Genomic DNA, 21,519 nt, shown 5'->3' with positions numbered 1-21,519 from the left:
ATCCGAAGAAGTGGGTTGTAGCCCACGAAAGCTTATGCTCTAATAAATTTGTTAGTCTCTAAGGTGCCACAAGTACTCCTGTTCTTTTTGCGGATACAGACTAACACGGCTGCTACTCTGACTTCTGTATTAGGATTTCCCGGGGAAGAAATATAATAAAACATATTCCTTGACTATTCAACTGCTTCCTGATAGTGTGACAGACAAGTCAAAATTGTGTATTTTGAGAGAGACAAGGCATATGGCTTACAGCAGATTCAGTAGGAGTGAGCAAATTGCCATTTTTATAGGTGAAAATAATTAATACACTGTAGGAGGATACAATCAATAAAATGCCCACTTGCTATTAATCCTCGAAAGATTATTTTTGTGCCCAAATTCCTCAAGCACATTCTAAATAGCGTGCTTCACTGTTTAATGTAGAAATAAAAGAAGAGTGAAAAACCGAAATATCAAGAGTATGGTGAGTGGGCTCAAAGGCTGAATATGAATGATTTTTAGAAACTGATATTTGAGTTGTACACCGATTAATGAGTGCTAGAATTGTCTTGCTTGTGTGTGATATTATGTATCGCTGTTGTGCATACAATCAAAAATAAGGTTTGGAATTTCTCTGAGATTATCTCAGCCTTACAGTGTTTCCTTCTGGCTGATTTCTACCCTCTTCATGTTTTTCAAATCATAAGGTTGACTATGCTGATATCAACACTGGTGGACTTTCCACGTACAACTCCTGTTAACATCAGTAAGAGTTTTCTGCTTAAATCAAGTACGATGACAGAACAGAAGACTCAATATGCTACAAGCGAATGTCATTTCCAGGGTTGTTTCAAGATTTTAGTTGAATGAACATGCTGTAGTTTCTACACAGTGTGAAGTTGTCTGGAAAATAATACACCTGCAGCAATCAGTATTAGTTATTTTATAGCACCCACGACTTCATAGAAAATAAAGAAACATGTGTCTCTGCCCCTCAGTGACACACCTAAAATTCATACTAGAAGTTCGATCTGCAGGGGTAATAACAGAAAGCAGGAGATGGGGCAAGGAAGGACCAGGGGTGCAGTGTAAAGTCTCAATTTAGGCATGTGAATAATCATGATGGTTTAGTTAAAGATTATTTTTTTGCCCAATAAGGATTATGGGGAGGTAGCTATAGGTTGAGTATCTGCCTTATTATTTGCTCAAGGGCAAAGAAGGTTCTTACATCCTTTTCACTCCAACCCTTTACCTCAGGTGCACTGCTCAGCATAGGGCAGGCTTCCACCCGTGATGTTTAGGAATAAGGTCCATAGGCTGCAGTTGGTTTCACTGAAAATCAGAGTGAACTGTCTCCCATAACCATTCAGAGGGTTCCATTTCTTGAACTGGTGCAAGCACACAGATTTAAACTTTGACACTAAGATTTTCAAAGCCATCTATGCAATTTAGTTGCCCAATTCCTACTAAAATTATCAATAGGAATTGTGCATCCAAAGACCTTAGATGTCTTTTAAAATCTCAGCCTCAAAGCTGTAACATCAGAGGTGAAAGTAAGTTGGACGGTATGGTACGGCGTACCGGCAAGAGCCGGTACTCTGTGCCGGACCAGACCGGCTTCCCCAGGCTGGCGCTTTAAAGGGCCCGGGGCTCCCTGCAGCAGCCGGAGCCCCAGGCCCTTTAAATTCCCATGGGAGTCCTGCCGCCACTACCCCGGGGCTCTGGCAGTCGGGCTCGGGCAGTGCTTTAAAGGGCCCGGGGCTCCCCGCAGCGGCCGGAGCCCCTGGCCCTTTAAATTCCCACGGGAACCCTGCCGCTGCTACCGTGGGGCTCCAGCAGCTGGGCTCAAATGGTGATTTAAAGGGCCCGGGGCTCCTGCCGCTCCGGGGAGCCCCAGCCCTTTAAAGTGCCGCCTGAGCCCTGCCACCACTACCCCAAGACTCAGGCAGTGGGGCTTGGGCAGCGATTTAAAGGGCCAGGGCTCCCCGCCGCCGGAGCCCCGGGTGATTTAAAGGGAGGCTCCCGCCTCTTCCGGTTGAGGCCATGCCCCTGCTCAGGGCTCTGGCGTACCGGTAAGTCCTTTAACTTACTTTCACCCCGTGTAACATATTCATCATGACCTTTCCCAATTACGTGTATCTACTTCACCAACAGCAGGTGTGTGTACTTCCTTTCTGGAAAACACTAATAATAATCAGATATATTTTACTTTGAGTTGCATGGCCTGAAGACATTTTTGTGTCCCAATATGCTATATGACATTTAACAGCTAATTATAAAAGTTGAAAGAAAAAATAAATAAATTGGACAAGCTGCTGAATTTTTTTTAAAAAAACGTTCCCAGGGAAAGTGACAACAAATTACCAGAGCTGTTGTCTAAACCAGGGAAGCAATTATATCCTGTTAAGACACAAAACATGTTTTCAAAGCATGTTGTTCATAGGATTTTATTCCTTGTTTTCTAGTCATAATGATTGCAAATGGTCAATTATGCATTCACATTGCATACAATAATTCACTGCAAGCAACATTCATTTAGGAGGAGCTTGTAAATGTAGCCTATAAGAATAGTGCCTAAAACCTTGTTTTCAGTAACTGAATCTTGTAAATCCAATAGGCTTTGTTATTGCTATAGTGCTGTATGATGGGATTAATGTAATTTACAGATAGTGTGAATGTTTTCATTATAACTGTGTTTTGAGGGGCATTTTATTTATAATTCAGCTGTAACTATAGTACAGTCTATTATCTATTTGTATAGTCCTTACTCTAAATCATTCTTTTATGGGGCAGAGAGAGGATAATGACTCTTCAAGAGAAAAGAAGCATTACAGGTTGGCATAGCAGTCATCCACAAAAAAAGTGACTGCCCACCACTGAAAGAAATACACTCCCACTCTGTAGATAATAGTCATTGTTTGTTAATTCACGATTTGGTCCAAATGGCCAAAAGACAGTAAAACATTAATGTGCACTTACTACTACAGATGAGGATAGTCTGATGAACCCAAGGCCTGATCCAAAGACAGCTGAAGCTAATGGGAAGTTTTCCTTCCACTGTTCAGATGGTAGGCTCTGTATTAGTGGATGTCTGAGATCAAACTGCAAAATTCAGATTGATATTCAGGTTCTGATCTCACATACTCATGAAGTTCAGAAGTGTTTGGAATCAGGGTACCAATTCAGGGCCACTTCTAATTATTACTTATGTTGTTTGTTGAGTGCCAACTGTGTGTGTGCTTTTTGGCGCTTCAAAAACTGGGGAAAACTCAGTCTAAGGGATCAGCCTTGGTCAGGGCCGGCTCTAGGATTTTTGCCGCCCAAAGCAAAAACAATTTTGGCCGCCCCCCCCCATTTTTCAATTACCCCGTCCCCGCCTCAACTCCGCCCCTTCCCCAAATCCCCAGCCCTGCCTCCTCCCCCCAGGCTCTCAAGCCTAGGAGGGAGGGAGGGAGGGGGAGAAGCGGCACCCGCGCCGCGGCCACTCGGCGTCTCCCCCTCCCTCCCAGGCTCTCAAACCTGGGAGGGAGGGGGAGACGCCGAGCGGCTGCGGCGTGCGAAACACCTGTTTCGCGCGCCAGCAGCAGCGGAGGTGAGCTAGGGCGGCCGGGGCACATTTTTAGGGGCGGCATTCTGGCGCCGGCCATGCCGCCCCTAAAAATGTGCCGCCCCAAGCACCAGCTTGTTTTGCTGGTGCCTAGAGCCGGCCCTGGCCTTGGTTAGTTTATTTACATGAATAGTCCCCACCCCACTGACTTCAATGGGACCACTCGCATGTGAAAGGCAAGCTGGATCTGGCAATAAATCAGACACACCCCACAGAGACATTTAGAGCCCAATCCTACACCAATTGAAGTCAATGAGAGTTTGGATATATCTGACATATAGGTGGGCCAAATGCCAAGCAAAGCAATTTAAAACAAATACATGTGCTGTATATTATACTTTATGAGTTAAAATTAAAGGATCTTATTGTAGAATTTAACTTTGAGGAATTTTGAAGAACCACTGGCTGCTCAGTACTCATGCCCACCACTCTGACTTCTCCTCCTGAGTTACCTTGTTTCTCCTGCTCCTGCCTTGTACCCAGCCTCGACTCTCTCCTGCCCCTGCCTTGAGCCCCTCCTTGACTGTCACTCTGCTTGCTCCAGTTCCTGACTTCCAGCTTGACCCATGGCTCTGGCTTCTGACTACTGACCCTGGCCTTGACCATAGTGCTTGGTTCTTGAGACCTGCTCCAAGCACTAGGCCCGAGGCCTGCGCTGACCACTAGACTTCCCTCGTCCTGGTTGCCTGACACTTATAACACTAAGGTATTTTACCATATGCATGAAAAGAACAAAGACAGGAAGATGGACAGCTGAGCTCATTTGGAGGCAGAGTTAAGCTTGTATGGTATCTTAAATGTGCATTTCCATACTTTAGTCTGGGTTTTTTGAAGTTTAATCGTCACTGGATTTCTAATAGTTGTTTTTTCAATAATTACAACATTCTGCTATCAGTGAAGTTTAAAAGTTTACATGCTCTAAACTATAATTCCACCATCATTATTTTTTTTTGCCTGGGAATTAACTAATTATTATAGATGGTTATATTGCTTAGTTATTTCTTATGAAGGTGGGCTTCTAAACTGATGACTCTTCTTTTTTGATAAGTTGATTTGGATTCTAGTGTCAAAGATTTGATACTAGATATTTTTATGTGGTGGGGGAAAGGCGTCAACTTTTTAGGGGGACAAGAGCGGTGGGAAGATTGGGACTTCAACAATTTATTATAATGTGTACTGAATTAATTTTACTTTTAAAGTACAACCTTCATGAATCATGAACAATATTATTCTTTCTTTATGTTTTGAATATATATATTATGCTGTAAAACAATTCATTCTGTCTTATTAATAATTCTTCTATTTGGCCTCAATGGAAGCAGAATCAAGCCTACACAAAACATTTCGCCAAGGTGAGCTACACATCATTATCTTCATAATACTGATGAGTAAAATGAGGTACTGAAAGGTTAAGTTACTTGCCCAAGGTCAAACAGGAAGTCATTGGCAGAAGCAACAATTTCATCCTCTAACTCCCAGACAATACTATTTCCAAACCACTGCTATGGGGAATAAATTGAATAAAATCTCTCTTGTATTTGGTACCAAAATGTCTACTATGACTGCATAATATAGTATTTGCAAGCTGCAAAACATAATCAAGACTATGTTTTGCAAAGAAGCTCTGTAGGGAAATGAATATTTATTAAAAGTAAGGTAATGAAGGCTTGATTGAATACAAAGCACTGTTTATCATGTGCACTCTTACAGATTAAAGAATGGAATCACATTCCAAAGTCTGCTTCACTTCCTTACTTCACATATTTTTATTGTTTTTGTCAAGAGTATTTAAATGGAATTACTGTCAGTAACCACAGTCCTCTGCCACAGATTACATTGAAGGAGGTAAAGGAGAGAAACTCTTCTCTGATCTGCTTGCAAATTAGATCCGACAACTTCTGTTTCTCTTTTTCAAGTGCAGGAAGATCATCTGCCATATCTTTTTTTTAGGGTGAGAATGGTGGGTTGTTTTATATATCTATAGATAATATGTATATTGCACTTCAACCATTCTGCTTGAGTACAATAAATATAACTGAATTCAAAAAAGTTGAATGCCGAAAACAAAGAAATTCATATTGCACATTCCTACTGTGTCAGACCAGTCTGTAAAAACACGCTAGACCCAATTCTTACTGTCAAGGTAAAACCCAAAGAGAAACCAACAATTATATATATACAACGTCTTTAATGCAAAACTTTTCTTCATCTGGGTAGTAGAATTAATTGTAATATGAATGCAAACTATTCTGGCTGTTTCCACAGCCAGAGAGGCAAATCTCCATCCTTAGGGGTTTTTCATGTGGGGAAGGAGCAGTGGCAGGAGGTCTGGAGGACCAGTGATGTGAAATAAGGTGTGCTCAAAGCATTCTCACGCTCCACTGAAGATAGCCCAAAATGAAGGCAAAAGACTGACAAAGCTAAAGAAACAAAGCTGTCCAGCTCAGGAAAGACTGACAGAAAAGAGCTGCAAGGGTCCATGATGTTACAATTGTTTAGTCTACTCATTTTTTTTTCTGGTTGCCCCACTGCAATGGAAAATACAAATCCGTGCCCCATTACCACAAATAATGTTGACAGGTTTTCTGCCTTTGGACATATTGGAGGGGTCAGCTTGCTTGGAGAGAAACTGGGGTGAGCGTCAATAAGGGAGAACCACCTTCATGGTATTCCCTAATAGTTATTATTATTGTATTAATTTGTATTCCAGTAGCACCCAAAGCCACAACATAGGTCAGGCACTATCCAGACACACGGTAAGAGATATCCCTGCCCTGATGAACTTACGATCTAAATTGATAAGGCAAAGTGTGTGAGAAAGGGGGGAGGGATAGCTCAGTGGTTTGAGCATTGGCCTGCTAAACCCAGGGTTGTGAGTTCAATCCTTGAGGGGGCCATTTGGGGATTTAGTGCGGGATTGGTCCCCCTTTGAGCAGGGGGTTGGACTAGATGACCTCCTGAGGTCCCTTCCAACCCTGATATTCTATGATCCCCATTTTACAGATGGGGAACTGAGGCACAGAGAGATTAACTTCTCTATGTCACACAATAGTGTGGTTAGGCCATTGGAGCTAAGGGTTACCTTAGCCTTCTGAATTCTTAGCACAGAACAATGTCCTTTTTTATGTGGGTTTTGCTCCAGGCAACAGGATTTGGCCCTTAATTATTGAGGCACCTTCAGTATAAAACCTGAGTTTACAATTTATTAAAATTTCTGCTGTCAACAGAATATAAATGAAGTAGAAGGATTATCTAAAGGTCAGCAAAAAAATTTAAAAGAGCGTGTAAAGTTCAGCCAAACTTTAGGAGCTGGACACATAAAAGATCCTTTGAATGAGCAATAAAGTGTTGAGATTATTCTCCTGTATTTGAGGGAAAATATTTTTCAGAAAAATAAATATTTTGCATGGAGTCAGCAGCCAGTGTGTTATGTATAAATGCTAGAGCTGTCCCTTTGAGCTTAACTTGGTTTAAGATCAAAAGACAGGTGAGCTAATTAACCACCTATGGATCTAGTTCTAAACGATGAAGCTTTCTGTAGTATTATTCTCTTCCCCTTGGCTCCTGTGGTTGTGGTAAATGTTGGAAAATTTGGGAAATGTTCTTTCTTCTCACTTCATCTTTGATGTCCAGAACGGATGAAGCTCTTTTAAATCACTGATTTTGTGAAGCATTCCAGCTCCAATGACCACTCCACATTGTGTACGTTCTGTCTTGTTGTGTACTGCTGGATTTTCCTTGTGCCTTTAAGGCCCTGTTCCTGTGAAGGGCTGGGCGCCTCTTGACAGTTGCAAGGCAACTTTCTGCTCCTTTAGGCTTTAAGAGCGTAAACCCTTCAGGACAGAGACTTGTTCTTTGTTCAGCATTGATCTGTTGGTGTGCAACTACTGAAGCTGGGGTAAATTGTTCCTCCTTTTCTGAAATTGGATCTTTCTGGCCATGCTAATGCATTAAAGGGACAGCATTTGGTGAGGCCACTCAGGAGATAAATATACGTGGCACAATGCAGAGGCCAGAGCAGCAGGGAGAGGGATGGGGTAAGGTAGTGGAGGGATGGGGTCTGGCTTGAGGAATTAGAGAGAGAGTCAAGTTCCCCCAGCACACTGTAAGAATAGGTTTCAGAGTAGCAGCCGTGTTAGTCTGTATCCGCAAAAAGAACAGGAGTACTTGTGGCACCTTAGAGACTAACAAATTTGTTAGTCTCTAAGGTGCCACAAGTACTCCTGTTCTTTTCCTAAGAATAGGGGCAGGGTTAAGGCTGTGGCTAGAATAGCTTCTGTGGAACAGCATGATGGTTTGATGGAGAGGATTTTTCTTCTGTTGTCCTTCCAGATCTCCTCATTCCTGAATAGTTGTATTGGGAGCTGGGGGTGAGGGCTGGCCACTATATAACCAATACATTGTTATAAGTTAATAAGTTGTATTGGAAGGGCAAAGTCAACAAAATTAAAAATCTAAAACCACAGCCAGTCAGGGGTTGTGTTGTTGTTTTGTGCTTGTTGAATATTAACTGTAGAAAGAACAAATGACAACAACACTGATACATAACCTCCTACCATTTCCCTCTGCTCTTAACAGATGTTTCAACTGTTAAGCTTTCAATTTAGGAGAGTCACTTTAGAACAAGACTTGACAAAATGCGTAATTGGAGGGAAAAGAGGACCTAGGATTCATAGGGGTTTTTTTTTTCACCAGAAAGAAACATTACACAACTTCTTGTTTGCGTTACTGTGATAGGAACTCTGAGTTGGTCTGCTCCCGAGTCTCCATCAGCTCAGGGGCTAGAACCCAGCCTTGAACATGCAGAGGAGTTACTACTGATTAATGCTGGCATGTGTTTTTTGTTAATTCCAGCCAGCATAGAAAGGTGGTGTAACCCTCTCTGAGAGACAAGTAACTAGAGATGGTCCTGTAGCGAAACCATAGGAACAGCCCAGCTCATGGAGGACATTCAGGCTGTGGTTTATGCTGTGCTCCTTGTGACGGATGTAACTCTTAAGAATTCAAAAGACTTTATTGAAAATGTGCCAGACAAATATGGACTTTTGGGGCAATAAGCATTGATAGGATTTCCTGGGGAATCTCTAAGGAGAGGTTAATGCAAATTCCCTAAACCTTGTTTTCACAAAAAAAACCCCAAATCAAACCAAAAAAACCCAACACTTTTGAACTGATTCCCTGAGGAGGGAGGGAGTCATTGACTCTGATTACCTATTATGGAAGGCCAAAATCAAAGGCCTGAACTGCATAAAGAAACAGCTGGTCTGCCCAGTCTCTGTTCTGGTTCTGGATCTAAGACAGATGAACTTGTAACCACAGGGAGAGTCCAGTTGTGGGTTTTGAAGAACTAAACCTTCCAGAGCCCTAGATTGGAGTTGGCGGTGACATCTGGCAAGCTTTCTAGCATGTGTGTACATTCTTTTATGGTTTTTAAATGCTTTCTATGTTATGTTTTCACGTTAAGAATAAAGGTGCTTGCTTAAATGGGGCTGCCTAGTAACTTATAACTGTGAAAAAATACACTGGTCATAGTACAGTATTTGGAGAGAAAGCAAAGTGGAGGTGCTGGCCTTTTAGGCAGTCTTGTTTGCTGAGACTATCACAGTGTAAATCAGAGAGCTGGGCAGCCTTAAAATCCCAGACATGGGGGAGTGAGACAAAGGTCTCCGGCCAGGAGAGGTGATGGCTGGGAGCCGGAAGCCTAAAGTGGGTGCCCTTGGTGGATCACGAAGGGGAAAATACAGGTGCAGTTACCCTGAAACTGTGACACTCATGTTTCTGAATTACCAAAAGAGCCATATCCTGGGGAGGGAGGGAGGGAGGGATGGAGCGTTGGATACAAGCCCAGGGTTTGCATGCTCTGTTGAGGAGATGGTAGAGACTCAAATGTTGCCATTAAAATTATCAACTACTTTTCTGTTTTCTGTTCCCTTTACACATTTAAACTTTTCCAAGACTAGATTCAGTTTATGCCCTTTTTGATCGATTACCATTACTCATTAGCCTTACCACCTGGAAAACTTCCAGAAGAGGCCAACCATTATTTTTAGAGTTTTGGACATTCTTATACATCTTTACTGGGTCTATGTTACATGTAAAAATGTCCTGGTGCTTTAAGAGCTAGAGATAAATCTCAGCCCTTAAGGACCAGGAGCACCAAAGGCCAGGGAATGCGTAATGCAAGTGTGTCCTTTAGTTGGCTTGCTATATTCCATAACTGATTAAAACTGATTTAACTAAATTATTTGACTGAGGCTTCAATTAAAATGAAGTCACTTTGAGCTATTGCAGAGTTACAGTAATGTGATCTATTTCTTACCAAAGTGTTATATATTCTCTCTTCTCATGATTCATCTTGTAATGAAGCAAACAATGACACCAAATTAATCAACCACTGTGACAAAAAGATTGCTATGGACAGTGGAAACTATATAAAATTAATTTTTTGAGTGGCAGTATAAAGATTAAACAAGTGGAGAACATGGCGCAAATTGTTCCCAGCTTTGAGATACTGATTTTAATGAGAAATTAAATGGCACAACAATATTAATCAATGTTTTTAAATGAGACCTTCCTTGGACTTCTCCATGAATGTTCCCCCTTCTCTGACTCTCTCGCCCCCTCCATTGTTCTGAGGCTGGAGAAAAGGATGTTATATTGCACCAAGCAACTTGCAGAATAGGGACCCCTAGTGTACTTCCACTGAGCACTGGGATGGGTGTGCACCCAGGTGTAATTGATTGAACCAAAGGCCAATGCACTCATGCACATTCTGCATGGGTTATTGAAAACGGAGGTGTAGCTGAGCTTGCATTGCATGTTCTGGTCCTGGCTGCACGTAAGCAGAGTAAGAAGCCTGCATTGTATCTCTGGTCAAGGCTGCTTTGAAGCATGCCTTTGTAATGTGCACCCGCAGGTGCTGTGTAAGCACAGAAATCTTAGAGTTATCACCCAGATATTGTTCTTTGGTGGTGTGTGCAAAGCTGGCCATTGTGAGTGGGCGCAGAGCAGTATGTGTGTGATTCCTCTGGGTTTGTGTCAGTGTTTGTGACTATAACACAGCAGGGAGCATGACCCCTTTCTCCCAGGCTTTGGGGTCCTTCAGCCTTACATTTCTTATTTTCTGCAGGGGTAAGTGCTCTCTCTTGGAGCTGGATGCCCTCTCTTTATATTCAGAAGAGCCAACACCTCTCTCAACTTGCAGCTTCTATGGAGGTAAGGATAGGACCACTGTTCTCCCAAAGCTTTAGGGTGACTGGGAATCACAAAGCGGCCTGATTCTACCCTATAGGGCAGTAGAGGAGGGGAAACCCTTTCTTGTTGCAGGTGGGTGCTAGACAGACTGGCCACAGGTGCAGATCGAGCCATGTAATTCCTGGTTCAGTAGCCTATGAATTCCTTGCTGCCGTCACCTCTGCTGCTTGTCCCATGGGCTATCACAAAGGAGCTGACTTTGTGGCCATCTGACATCCCCCTTCACCTTCAGTTGCCAGCCTTGTTGGTCACAGAATGCTGCCTGACACTGACTGCTTCCACTGCAGCCTCTGTGCATGGGTTTCAGGGCCTAGTTTGTGGGTGTAGGTAGTGCTACTATGTTCAAGGGAAAATGCCTAACGTTTCCCCGATGAGGTTTTTGATTCTAATGGGAGGATCTCGTTTGCTATGTCCTATTGTTTGGTTCAGGGCCTTTCACTATAAATGGACTAAAAGTTATAAAGCAAGTAAATATTTATGTATTTGCAGTGATATCAATCTGACTTCCCTTATTTTAAAAGCCATTTCAGTGTTTGCAAGGTATTGTAAAGTACCCGGTTGACAACAAAGTAATACTTTCTTTGTCCTAAACTTTATGTGTGTTAGAATCCGCTCCTGAGCGAGTAGCCATGAACAGAATAAACATAAAATGGAACAGAAAGTGTGAGATATACTCTATGGGTGATAAAATGCAATAGGCTTAAAGTTGGCTTGCTGCTAGACTAGCTAGTTCAGGTATATCTTCTGGTGATTAATGCCCCTATATTTTTCTCTGGCTTCACTTGTCTGAAAGAAAATATATCGAGAAGTCTTACACTAAAATGAACAAAATGGTCAGAGAAGTTGCATTAGAAACAATTAATGCTGAACTCATTGAAACTAAATGATGTTGTCTTTGGTATTCCAGTCTGCTGGACCCCAAAAGGCAGACTTCAGATCCAGTGGTAGGTAGTGAAATAAACAGCAGGAGGCATAAAAAGATATGCAGTTGATTCCCTTCTACCACCATTTTAAATCAGTGTAATAATGTGACTGACTTCAGGGGAGTCACTTCTGCATCCTGTTAGTTTAAGTGGAATTGGACTCTGTGCATCCTCATCTCACTGAAAAAAACTTGTAAGCAAAGTGTAAGTTATTTTTTTATTGTTACTGAGGAAAATTCTCCCAGCTGCACCCATAAAACCTCTCTGTCCGATGTTTCATAGGTGCAGCTGAGAGTAGAATTTGTCTCCTGAAGTGAGGAGCTAACCTGTCAAACCAGTTCTGAAATGTCCCTAAATCGATGTGCTGTATTTATATGTTGTGTTCAACTGCTGACTTCTAAAAACAATATATGTTTACTACAGCTGGTCAAACTTTTTTGCTGAAACTTTTTTTTTTTTTTTTTAATAAAAAAGCTTTAGGATTAAAGTGAACATTTTTTAATGGAAAAGGTTTCGTAGAAAAAACAGAAACTAAACCCCTTTCAATAGCTTTTCTTTTTTTTAAAATGTTCAGGTTTTTCTGAACACAGTTTTGCAAACTGAAGAGGTTTTGGCTTTTGACAAAAAAAATGTCTTTGGGAGACTGCATTTTTTTTTAATTTCCCATAAAAAATAAAAAGGCCTTTTTGACCAGCTCTAATGTTTACTCAATAATCAACTCCACAGAAGTCAATAAACATTTCAATAATTTTTTAAAAATAAATATTAAATGGATTTGTTTTTAACCCTTCTGTAAAAACAAATTTCTCCCAAAACTTGTGGTAAGACTCTGACTTGACCACCTAACAAAGAAAAATTAAAATGAATAAGAATTTTATGCTCAGAATCTGTTCTAACGATTTCTCTTAAAGTAACCTAATTGTGGCAAGACATTGTGAAAACCAGACACGTAGTGATGACAGATATAACTAAGGTCCTGAATTGCGGGATGATTGTCAAAAAAATTGTGGCTGAGTTTGAAACAAGCCATGGAAAATTGCGGAAAAGTAATAATGGACCTTGTTGTTTGTGGTAATAAAGGGGCTCTCGCTGTCAGCCCCGCGCATGGTGGGGCTCCTGCTGTCAAAATTGCAGTTGGAAGCCTAATATTTCAGAATCCACAATTTCCGCAGTATTGCAAGTGAAGTAGGGCCTTATATAACTGAAAGCATATACTTGTCTTAGTCCATGTGAACAACTCCTATCTATTATCCAGTTTAGGGTTTGAATCTATGAACATCTATCTCTGGGCATGAGGTAGTATCAAGGAATAGCACAGGGATTTAAGGAGATAATCTTGAAGTGGACTTCATGCCATCATGTGCCAGCAATCCCCCTCTGCCATGTACATTGGCCAAACCGGACAGTCTGTACGCAAAAGAATAAATGGACACAAATCAGACGTCAAGAACTATAACATTCAAAAACCAGTCGGAGAACACTTCGACCTCTCTGGCCACTCAATTACAGACCTAAAAGTTGCAATTCTCCAACAAAAAAACTTCAAAAACAGATTCCAATGAGAAACTGCAGAATTGGAATTAATTTGCAAACTGGACACCATTAAATTAGGCTTGAATAAAGACTGGGAGTGGCTGGGTCAAAGTCAAAGTAAAAACTATTTCCCCATGCTAATTTTTCCCCTACTGTTACTCACACCTTCTTCTCAACTGCTGGAAATGGGCCATCCTGATTATCACTACAAAAGTTATTTTACTCCTGCTGATAATAGCCCACCTTAATTGATTAGTCTCGTTATAGTTGGCATGGCAACACCCATTTTTTCATGTTCTCTGTGTATATATATATCTTCCTACTGTATTTTCCACTGCATGCATCCGATGAAGTGGGTTTTAGCCCATGAAAGCTTATGCCCAAATCAATTTGTTAGTCTCTAAGGTGCCACAAGTACTCCTCATTCTTTTTGCTGATACAGACTAACACGGCTACCACTCTGAAACCTATCATCCATAATTCTGAATTCCTGACTTCTTTGTATTTGTTTCAGGCCTTTTAAAGATTGCTTACTGGAGTTTTGTTTGGGTACAATAAGCCAAAAGACATGTCCACATCACATTATCCCCTCTGCCATAACTATGTGATCATCATTTTAAAGGCAGGGAAACAGAGGCCACCAAGATCATTAACTTGCCCATAGCTATTAAAGAGGACTTATTTTCAGAAGCAGCATTAAAAATTAGGGGACAGATCCACAGCTGGCATGAATAGTGCTGGCTCCATTAAGGTCATAGCTGCATTTAAATCAATGGGCTTATGACAATTTAGAGCAGCAGAAAAACTGCCCCTCAGAGTTTCAGGCCTCCAGCCCGCTACTCTGACTTGAATCGTATGCCTCCCTCTGAGCATAAAAGAAAAGCTGCGAGCTAGTGAAAATAGCAGCAGAGAGAGATTCTGTGCCATAGTTTTCCAGAGAAACCTTCTAGTAGAATTCCTGAAACAACCTCAAAATATTACTAGTTAAAACCTCTGGCTTCATCAAAGATGAAGAATTCCCTACATCTTTTTAATGGTCATTGCCCCTCCCCCACCCCGCCCCCCACTCTCAGAAATGGCTTAAAACATTCCCCCTTGTAACCTAAGAGAAAATGCCCAGAACAAGAGGACAGGGACATGGGACAACATTTCATGTGGACCAAAAAAATTAGCTAACGAACTACAGGATCCAACTCCATGTGAGATGAAATTGGCTCAAAGAGAGAGCTGGAGTAGAATAATAGTCCCTGATTCAGCAAAGCACTTAAGCGTGGGCTGAGCTGTGTGTTGCTGAACAGAAATGGACTTTAAAGTTGAGCACCTGCTTTGCTGAGCTGAGGCCATACTAACCTTCTTAGAATCTCAAGAATAAAGAGAATCTTACAAGTCATAAATGAATCAATACGGGAATTGGGAGCATTCAAAACAATCATATGGCATTCAGGGGCATTTGTAACCCTGTGTAGCCTTCAGTAGATGGCAAAACTCTTTAATTGTGGGATTAAAAAGCTTGAATAAATGAACTGCGATAAAACATAGTTCATCGGCATAAAAACAAAATATACAGCCTTAAAAATTACTCAGTGTAAATGCTGTGCTGAAATGGGGCCCTTTAGTGCATTTTGTTATAGCTATAGATACAGATATATTATCAATATATAGATATATATCTACTGTACTTCTAATCTTGTAATTTTTCTTTGATTTCTTTTTTTGCCTTCCTTGGACAACAACGATCTCTCTGGTCTTATCCCCGAAGTGTATATACTGGTAGCATTCGCCTACTCTTATCATTTTTTCTTTTGTTTGTTCTCTTTTTTCCCTTTTCTCTCTCGCATTTCACCATCATGTAGAAGCCTATACCTCTCATTTAACACCTCAGTGAATACATCTGTTTTGATCCCTTAGTTATCTGTAACCTTGAAAAACAGATGTAATGTCTGGAATCATTTAATTGTTCGCCTAATTTCCTTCTAATTTGTGTTGGCAAACTGCTATCTACAACTATCGTATGTGTAATGTGGGGGCCACATTACGCTGCTGTAAATCAGTATAACTCCATTGATTTCACAGGCTGCGTATCTGGACATGGATTTCTTCAGTCTCAGATATAATTTACATACACCTCAAGGAAGAAATACTTTTCTGAAATTTCTGATACATTTTAGAGGCTAAACATGGCATTTTTAAACCTTGAAAAATATTATATTCCATTTCTTTCTTACTTTTTCTCCATGACAAACATATTCTATAGATAACTCTTATTTTTAGTTATGCTGCTTAGAAAATTATGGCATAAGGAAAGCTTTTTTATTAAGACACAGGAAACTTATTTTTAATTGATTATAATTGCAGAAAAATGCATTCAATTGAATGTGGTTCTTCATAATTAAGCCTGCCTTTAGACTCTCTTGGAATAAATAACCTGGTTTGAGAGCTGCAATATCTCACGTTTCCCTTCCCAAATATCTCACAGATTAAACAGCTGTACAGTGTCATCTGCAGCCAGAGTCGTCATTCTGTGCACTGAGGTAAACAATTGCAAAGTTGAGAGAGGACATTTTAAAAAGTAGCCATCAAATATTGTCAAAACATGACTGACCAAATTCATCCTTTCTGCAACTCCACTCACACCAGGGATGTGTGGCATTATGTCAAGAGGTTTAACTCAGAGCAGAGGAAGAGAGATGGAGTGGGTAGATTTTCAGATTCAAAATGTATAACATCAGTCAGGAGCCAGACCCAAAGTGGCAGAATGGAGAAAACCCTGCCAGTTTATTTAGGAAAATACGCCACTTTTTGTTGCGGTGATTAAAGCCCTGAACGTCTCCTAACTTCTTATCACTATATAACTTTTCTCCCTCAATACACCACATCCTTCTGAAAAGGGAGATGAACCTGGATGAACCTTCCTTCCAAGATCCTTAATTGAATAATTAATTTGGGGGGAGGGATAGCTCAGTGGTTTGAGCATTGGCCTGCTAAACCCAGGGTTGTGAGTTCAATCCTTGAGGGGACCACTTAGGGATCTGGGGCAAAACCAGTAGTTGGTCCTGCTAGTGAAGGCAGGGGGCTGGACTCAATGACCCTTCAGGGTCCCTTCCAGTTCTATGAGATAGGTATATCTCTATATATAAATAGGAGACTTCTCTTGAGTCATTCAAGGTGCTCTGTCCCCCTACTAGGGCCACCTTCACAGGTTAAGTATTGTATAATTTTTTAATAAGTGAATTTTGTTTTGACAGGGATTGGGTTGCTCGTGGGATTGATAACAGGATAGAGGACATTTAATTTCTGGGTCACTGGTTTGAATTTAGTGCAGGATGGTCAATAACAAAAGCAGTTATCTGACAGTTGTTCAGTACCGTATCTGAGAAAAGCTGGTGATCTCCTTCCAATATTTACTGGCCTGATGTCACCATCACAGCTGACCTCCTTGTTGGCAGATCAGCTGAGCATGATGACTAAACCACCTCTCTCAGCCATAAGAGAGAGTCCTTCAGGTCAGAATGCTCACAATGGTGAGGCGACTTTCACCGCCACTATCAGTACTTTAAATAGAGGGAAGATTGCACCTTCCAAGGCCTTTCATTAACCCTGAGTTCACTAGAAAATAAAAGCTTTACATGTCTTTGCTAGTCCACAAATGTACTGCCCACCACTATCGTGATTAGTTGCTTTCAAGTGCATCTATGTGCAATACATTTTTTTTCTTTAGCTGGTAGCCTAAATGAAACCAAGAGTATCACTGGTCATCACTACTGTTTTGGTTTTAGTGTGCTTGGGAATAAGAACGGCCATACTGGGGCAGATCAATGGTCCATCTAGCCAAGTATCCTGTCTTCTGACAGTGGCTGGTGCCACATGCTTCAGAGGGAATCAACAGGGCAATTTAGCGAGTGATCCCCTGTAGTCCAGTCCCAGCTTCTGGCAGCCAACGGTATTAAAGTTTTGGCTCCATGTGAGATTCTGTATTGTATGTTGTTTCCATTGATCCAGAAATATTGAGTGTGAGAGAAGATGAACCATGCTGAGAAGTGATGCCCACTTACTAACTGGTGGAAATTGCTTCACACTTTTCACAGATTTTTAGTTCAGTTTTTTAACCAAAGAAAATTAAAAAATTAAGCAAAAGCCTGGTACCAAATATCCCCTGAACATTAGAAGTGATCAGAATCTGGACTGGAATCCTGCAGTCCAGTCCTGTCTAGAGTTCAAACTAAAACTATTTCTCAAAATTGTAGGAGGAGCCACATAGACTGTTATTTCTCTTACTACTTCTCCACTTTCACCTTTTGTGTTCATTTGCCTTTTTTCCTCATACAATTTTAGTTCAAATGCTAAACTCTCCCTTTTTTAAAAAAAAAATCCCCACTGAATATTTAGCAGTAGCCTTTACTGACTACCCAATAAAGATAGCCTGGAGAGTTATACTTCTGCATTACTTTAAATCCATTGTTTTCAACTCATTTGGAATTCCCTCCTAGCCAGGCTCTCTTGGATAAATGAAAGACAGCACAGAGCATCTGGGCTCCCGGTTAACCAAATTCAACTCAGTGCTTGTTCAGCGACGGCATTCTGAACGAATCTGGCCATTCCTTTGAAACCAACACTTAACACCAACCATTTTAGGAGTCATCATCTTGTGCTGAATTCCCATTCCTGAACACAATCATCCAGAAGGTTGTATCAAGAACATCTGAACTCTGCCAGCATCCTAGACCTTTCACAACTGGTGATCGGAGCAGAATGATCTCCTTAGGGCCATGGACAGAGCACAGCAATCAATGTTGGATCTATCAGCGGTCCACAAACCAGTGCATCACGAGGTGCTGCTGACCCCCATATAATGTCTTCAGTATCAGGAGTGCATGCTGCTTCACTCATTCCTTTCTGAGTGACCCCAGAGAGACATGATAGACAGCTGTTCTTCTTCCCCAAAGGCCCTCAGGCATGGAGTCCCACAGGGTTCAGTCCTTTCTCTTCTTCTTTTCAACATACGAGACCTCTGGAGGGCTCCAGTGCCACCAATATGCTGCTGCATCAGTATGTCTCTTTCTCAGCAGATGTGGTCTATGCCATCAGCCAGATGTCTCAGTGCCTGAGAGAAATAAGAAAAAAGAACGAAAGCAGCTGGCTTTAGCTCAGCTCAGCTAAGACAGAGGAGATAATGTTGATAGGAAGGGGGTAACATTCAAGGAAATTAATGGGATATTGGCTTCACCCTTTAGTGAGGGGAATCTGCAATCATCAAGGTAGTGCAGCATCTCTGAGTTCTGTTGGACTCATTGTTCTGAGAAAGCAGAAGAAATATTTTCCTTAACTATGAGCTAGCCAGAAGATTGGAACCTATTTGTCTTAACGATAGCTGAGCCACTGTTTTCCATACATTTGTCACTCCAACTTAGACAAATGCCAAGCACAGTGTTGACACTGAAGGCCATACAGAAGTCTCAGTTGGCACAAAATGCATCAATCCAGCTTTTAAACAAAGCAGACTGAGAGTACACCATGCAGGTATTAAACTGGTTCCACAATTGACTTGAGATCTACATCAAGGTCACGGTCCTTCTTTTCAAACCATTTAACAGGCTAGGTTCTCCTAGCCTGTTATCTTTATCACCAGTTTTCCATCCATGATTCGCCAAGATATCTGCTGTCATCATGGATGATGCAGTTGATGGAATTTAAGGTGTTGCTTTCAGGAGCACCGGTGTTAATGGAAGGCTCTCTGCTTTGGAACTCCTTACCAACAAAGATCAGGACCAGCTCAAGCATGATCATTTTTAGAGCATGCTCCAAGACCCATTGTTTTGCATATGCTTTAACAATTAACTGAAGTTCAACCCAGTGTCTTGTAATATGGAGGGGAAAGAAAAAACTAACCTCATTAAATAACAGTTGTCTGCTTAAATTGGGAAGGGGAGGAGAACATGTTCCACTATAGACAAAATGGGGTAAATTTTCAAAGGGCTGAGGCATCCCTCCCTTCTGGTGGGTGCCATTTGCACATTAAGAAAATGAATTGCAGAGACAAATCTGTGCATTTGTTCATCTAGCTACCCAATTTGTGACAAAACCAGGTAGGTAGAGACACAAGAGCTTAGATTCACCCTTGCAATTGAACTGAAGATGAAAATTCAGCTGCAAGTTTTGTGGGTGCATATTATACCCACAAAAATGGGTCACATTTTCAAAAGGGTGACCTCATTATTACGAGATTCCTACCTTTCTGTTTGCCACATATATACTACAGTGATGGCGATCTTAGAAAAAGCCATAGATAGATAGAATACAAAATAATTCCCTCCCAAATGTCCAGGGCTCAGTACCTAACAGTGAGTTTCCTGAAAGATTTGAGTTAGCATGACAACTTATTTGGGTGACTTATGGGCTAAAAAGAAGGACTTCTTTATGAAAACCAGTCTTGGCAAGGCTGATTGATTATTTAGTCCAGACAGTGTACCAAGTAAAAGAAAGATTAGCTCACATCATATATTCAGTGTGCTAATTCTTTGTTTATTAATCCATGTCAGGGGCAGGAGTCTGCTAGAAGATTGGCCATTCATCTTCCTCAGAGAAGCATTAAAGTCAAAATAGGAGGATTCCCTTAAAATGAGTTGACTCCTCTCAATCACATCAAGTGAAGTAGTGTCACTGGGCCACTCAGAGAGAAATGTGTTGCTGCTGTCATTGTGAACAATAACTTCAAATTATAAAGCTTCCCAGATAACTCATGTCTTACAGAAATACAAAATACCTAATAGGTATAGACTTATATAGGAAATCACAGCTGGATTTGGAGAAAAAGACACTTAACAGCAAAATATTCATAAACCAGATGACAAATTTATAATTATGTATGTATGTGTGTGCAAACGGGTACTTGTGTGCACAGGCCAGGAGTTGCATCTGTGTATATGTGGGCTGAGTTTGGGGCTGTGTATTCCTGGACTAAACTGGTCAGTGTAACTCATATATTGATGAGAGGAAGTTTGTACCTTTGAATGGATGTCTGATTTTTTTTTAATTATTGTTTGCATATTACCTTCAGCCTTACATTAGTGGGGATGTTGGGCAGGGTTATACACTCCTTAATCTTCACAGAGAAAGAGAGATGTTTTGCAGAAACAATCCCAGGATTCCTTGGGATGGGGGTGTGTGCTTCAGATTACCATTGTAGGAGGTATGAGGACTTTTTAAGAGTGGAGGGAAGGGTTGGTCTAAAGAGGCATGGAATTTTGTGATATGTGGTAGGCAGTAAATAAACATTTTCTTCATGTGTACTTAGTTTGTTATCAAACAACTAAATTATAGTGAGAATTCTCTTTACTAAACAGCCCCTGCAATATTTAAGTGAGAAGATCAATTGCATGATGAGATGGACCTCAGCCACAATGTTCAGATTCAGATCTAGAGCTGAACACTCACAAAATGCGGAGATCTTGGGACTGGCAATTTGTTTTGGCCAAACTTTACCAGAGATCAAGATTACAAATTTCAGATCTAGTTCTAGGGCCAGTTCCAGACTTCTCCAAAGCATCTGAGTGGTTGGATCCAATGTTTTTCTTCAATCCCATTTCTAATTACGAGGGCAGTTTACGTCATAAGGCAAAGAAACTCCACAGGAAGCCTACTGCAGAAGCTTTGTAGTGATCAAAAGCAAATGTTTATTTATTAATAAAAAGCAGGTGCAGTTCTGCCCCTAACATATACAGGCAGTGCAAGGGTCAGTAAAATATCTAGTATTTGGTTAAGCAGTTGGCCAGACAGTGCATTGTGGACATTTAATTTATGCTGTATATAATTGTAAATGAATATGCCACTACACTACACATAGATACTTAAATGACCCTTCTCTAAGTGACATTTCCTGATCTAGCCTATTCGTAAAAACTCCTCCTGGTCAAGTTTCTTTTTGTTGCTGGTGTTTTTCACTTCTTTCTGTCTCCTTTAATTTCTTCTGTTAAGGATAGGGCCATATGACACAGCCAAAGGAGATTTTTCTCTGTCTGCTTGCCTCTGCTTTTAGGCTGGGGAGACAATTTAACTTCGAAGCTTTCTCTTCTTATAATAAACTGGTGCTTCAGCTGTCACTCTTGTTCATCATTAAGCTATTGTTACCTTTATCTTTGGTTTTTCCACAGTGGGGCTGATGGAAACTGACTGTCCAGCCAGTACCACTCTTCTTCCTAGGCTTGAAGTTAGCAGCAACAGAAAAAT

The sequence above is a fragment of the Terrapene carolina genome, unplaced genomic scaffold (assembly GCF_002925995.2).
Source record: "Terrapene carolina triunguis isolate 2854851 unplaced genomic scaffold, T_m_triunguis-2.0 Scaffold629, whole genome shotgun sequence".
NCBI classification, from domain to species: Eukaryota; Metazoa; Chordata; order Testudines; family Emydidae; genus Terrapene; species Terrapene triunguis.
This window is presented reverse-complemented; position numbering follows the sequence as displayed.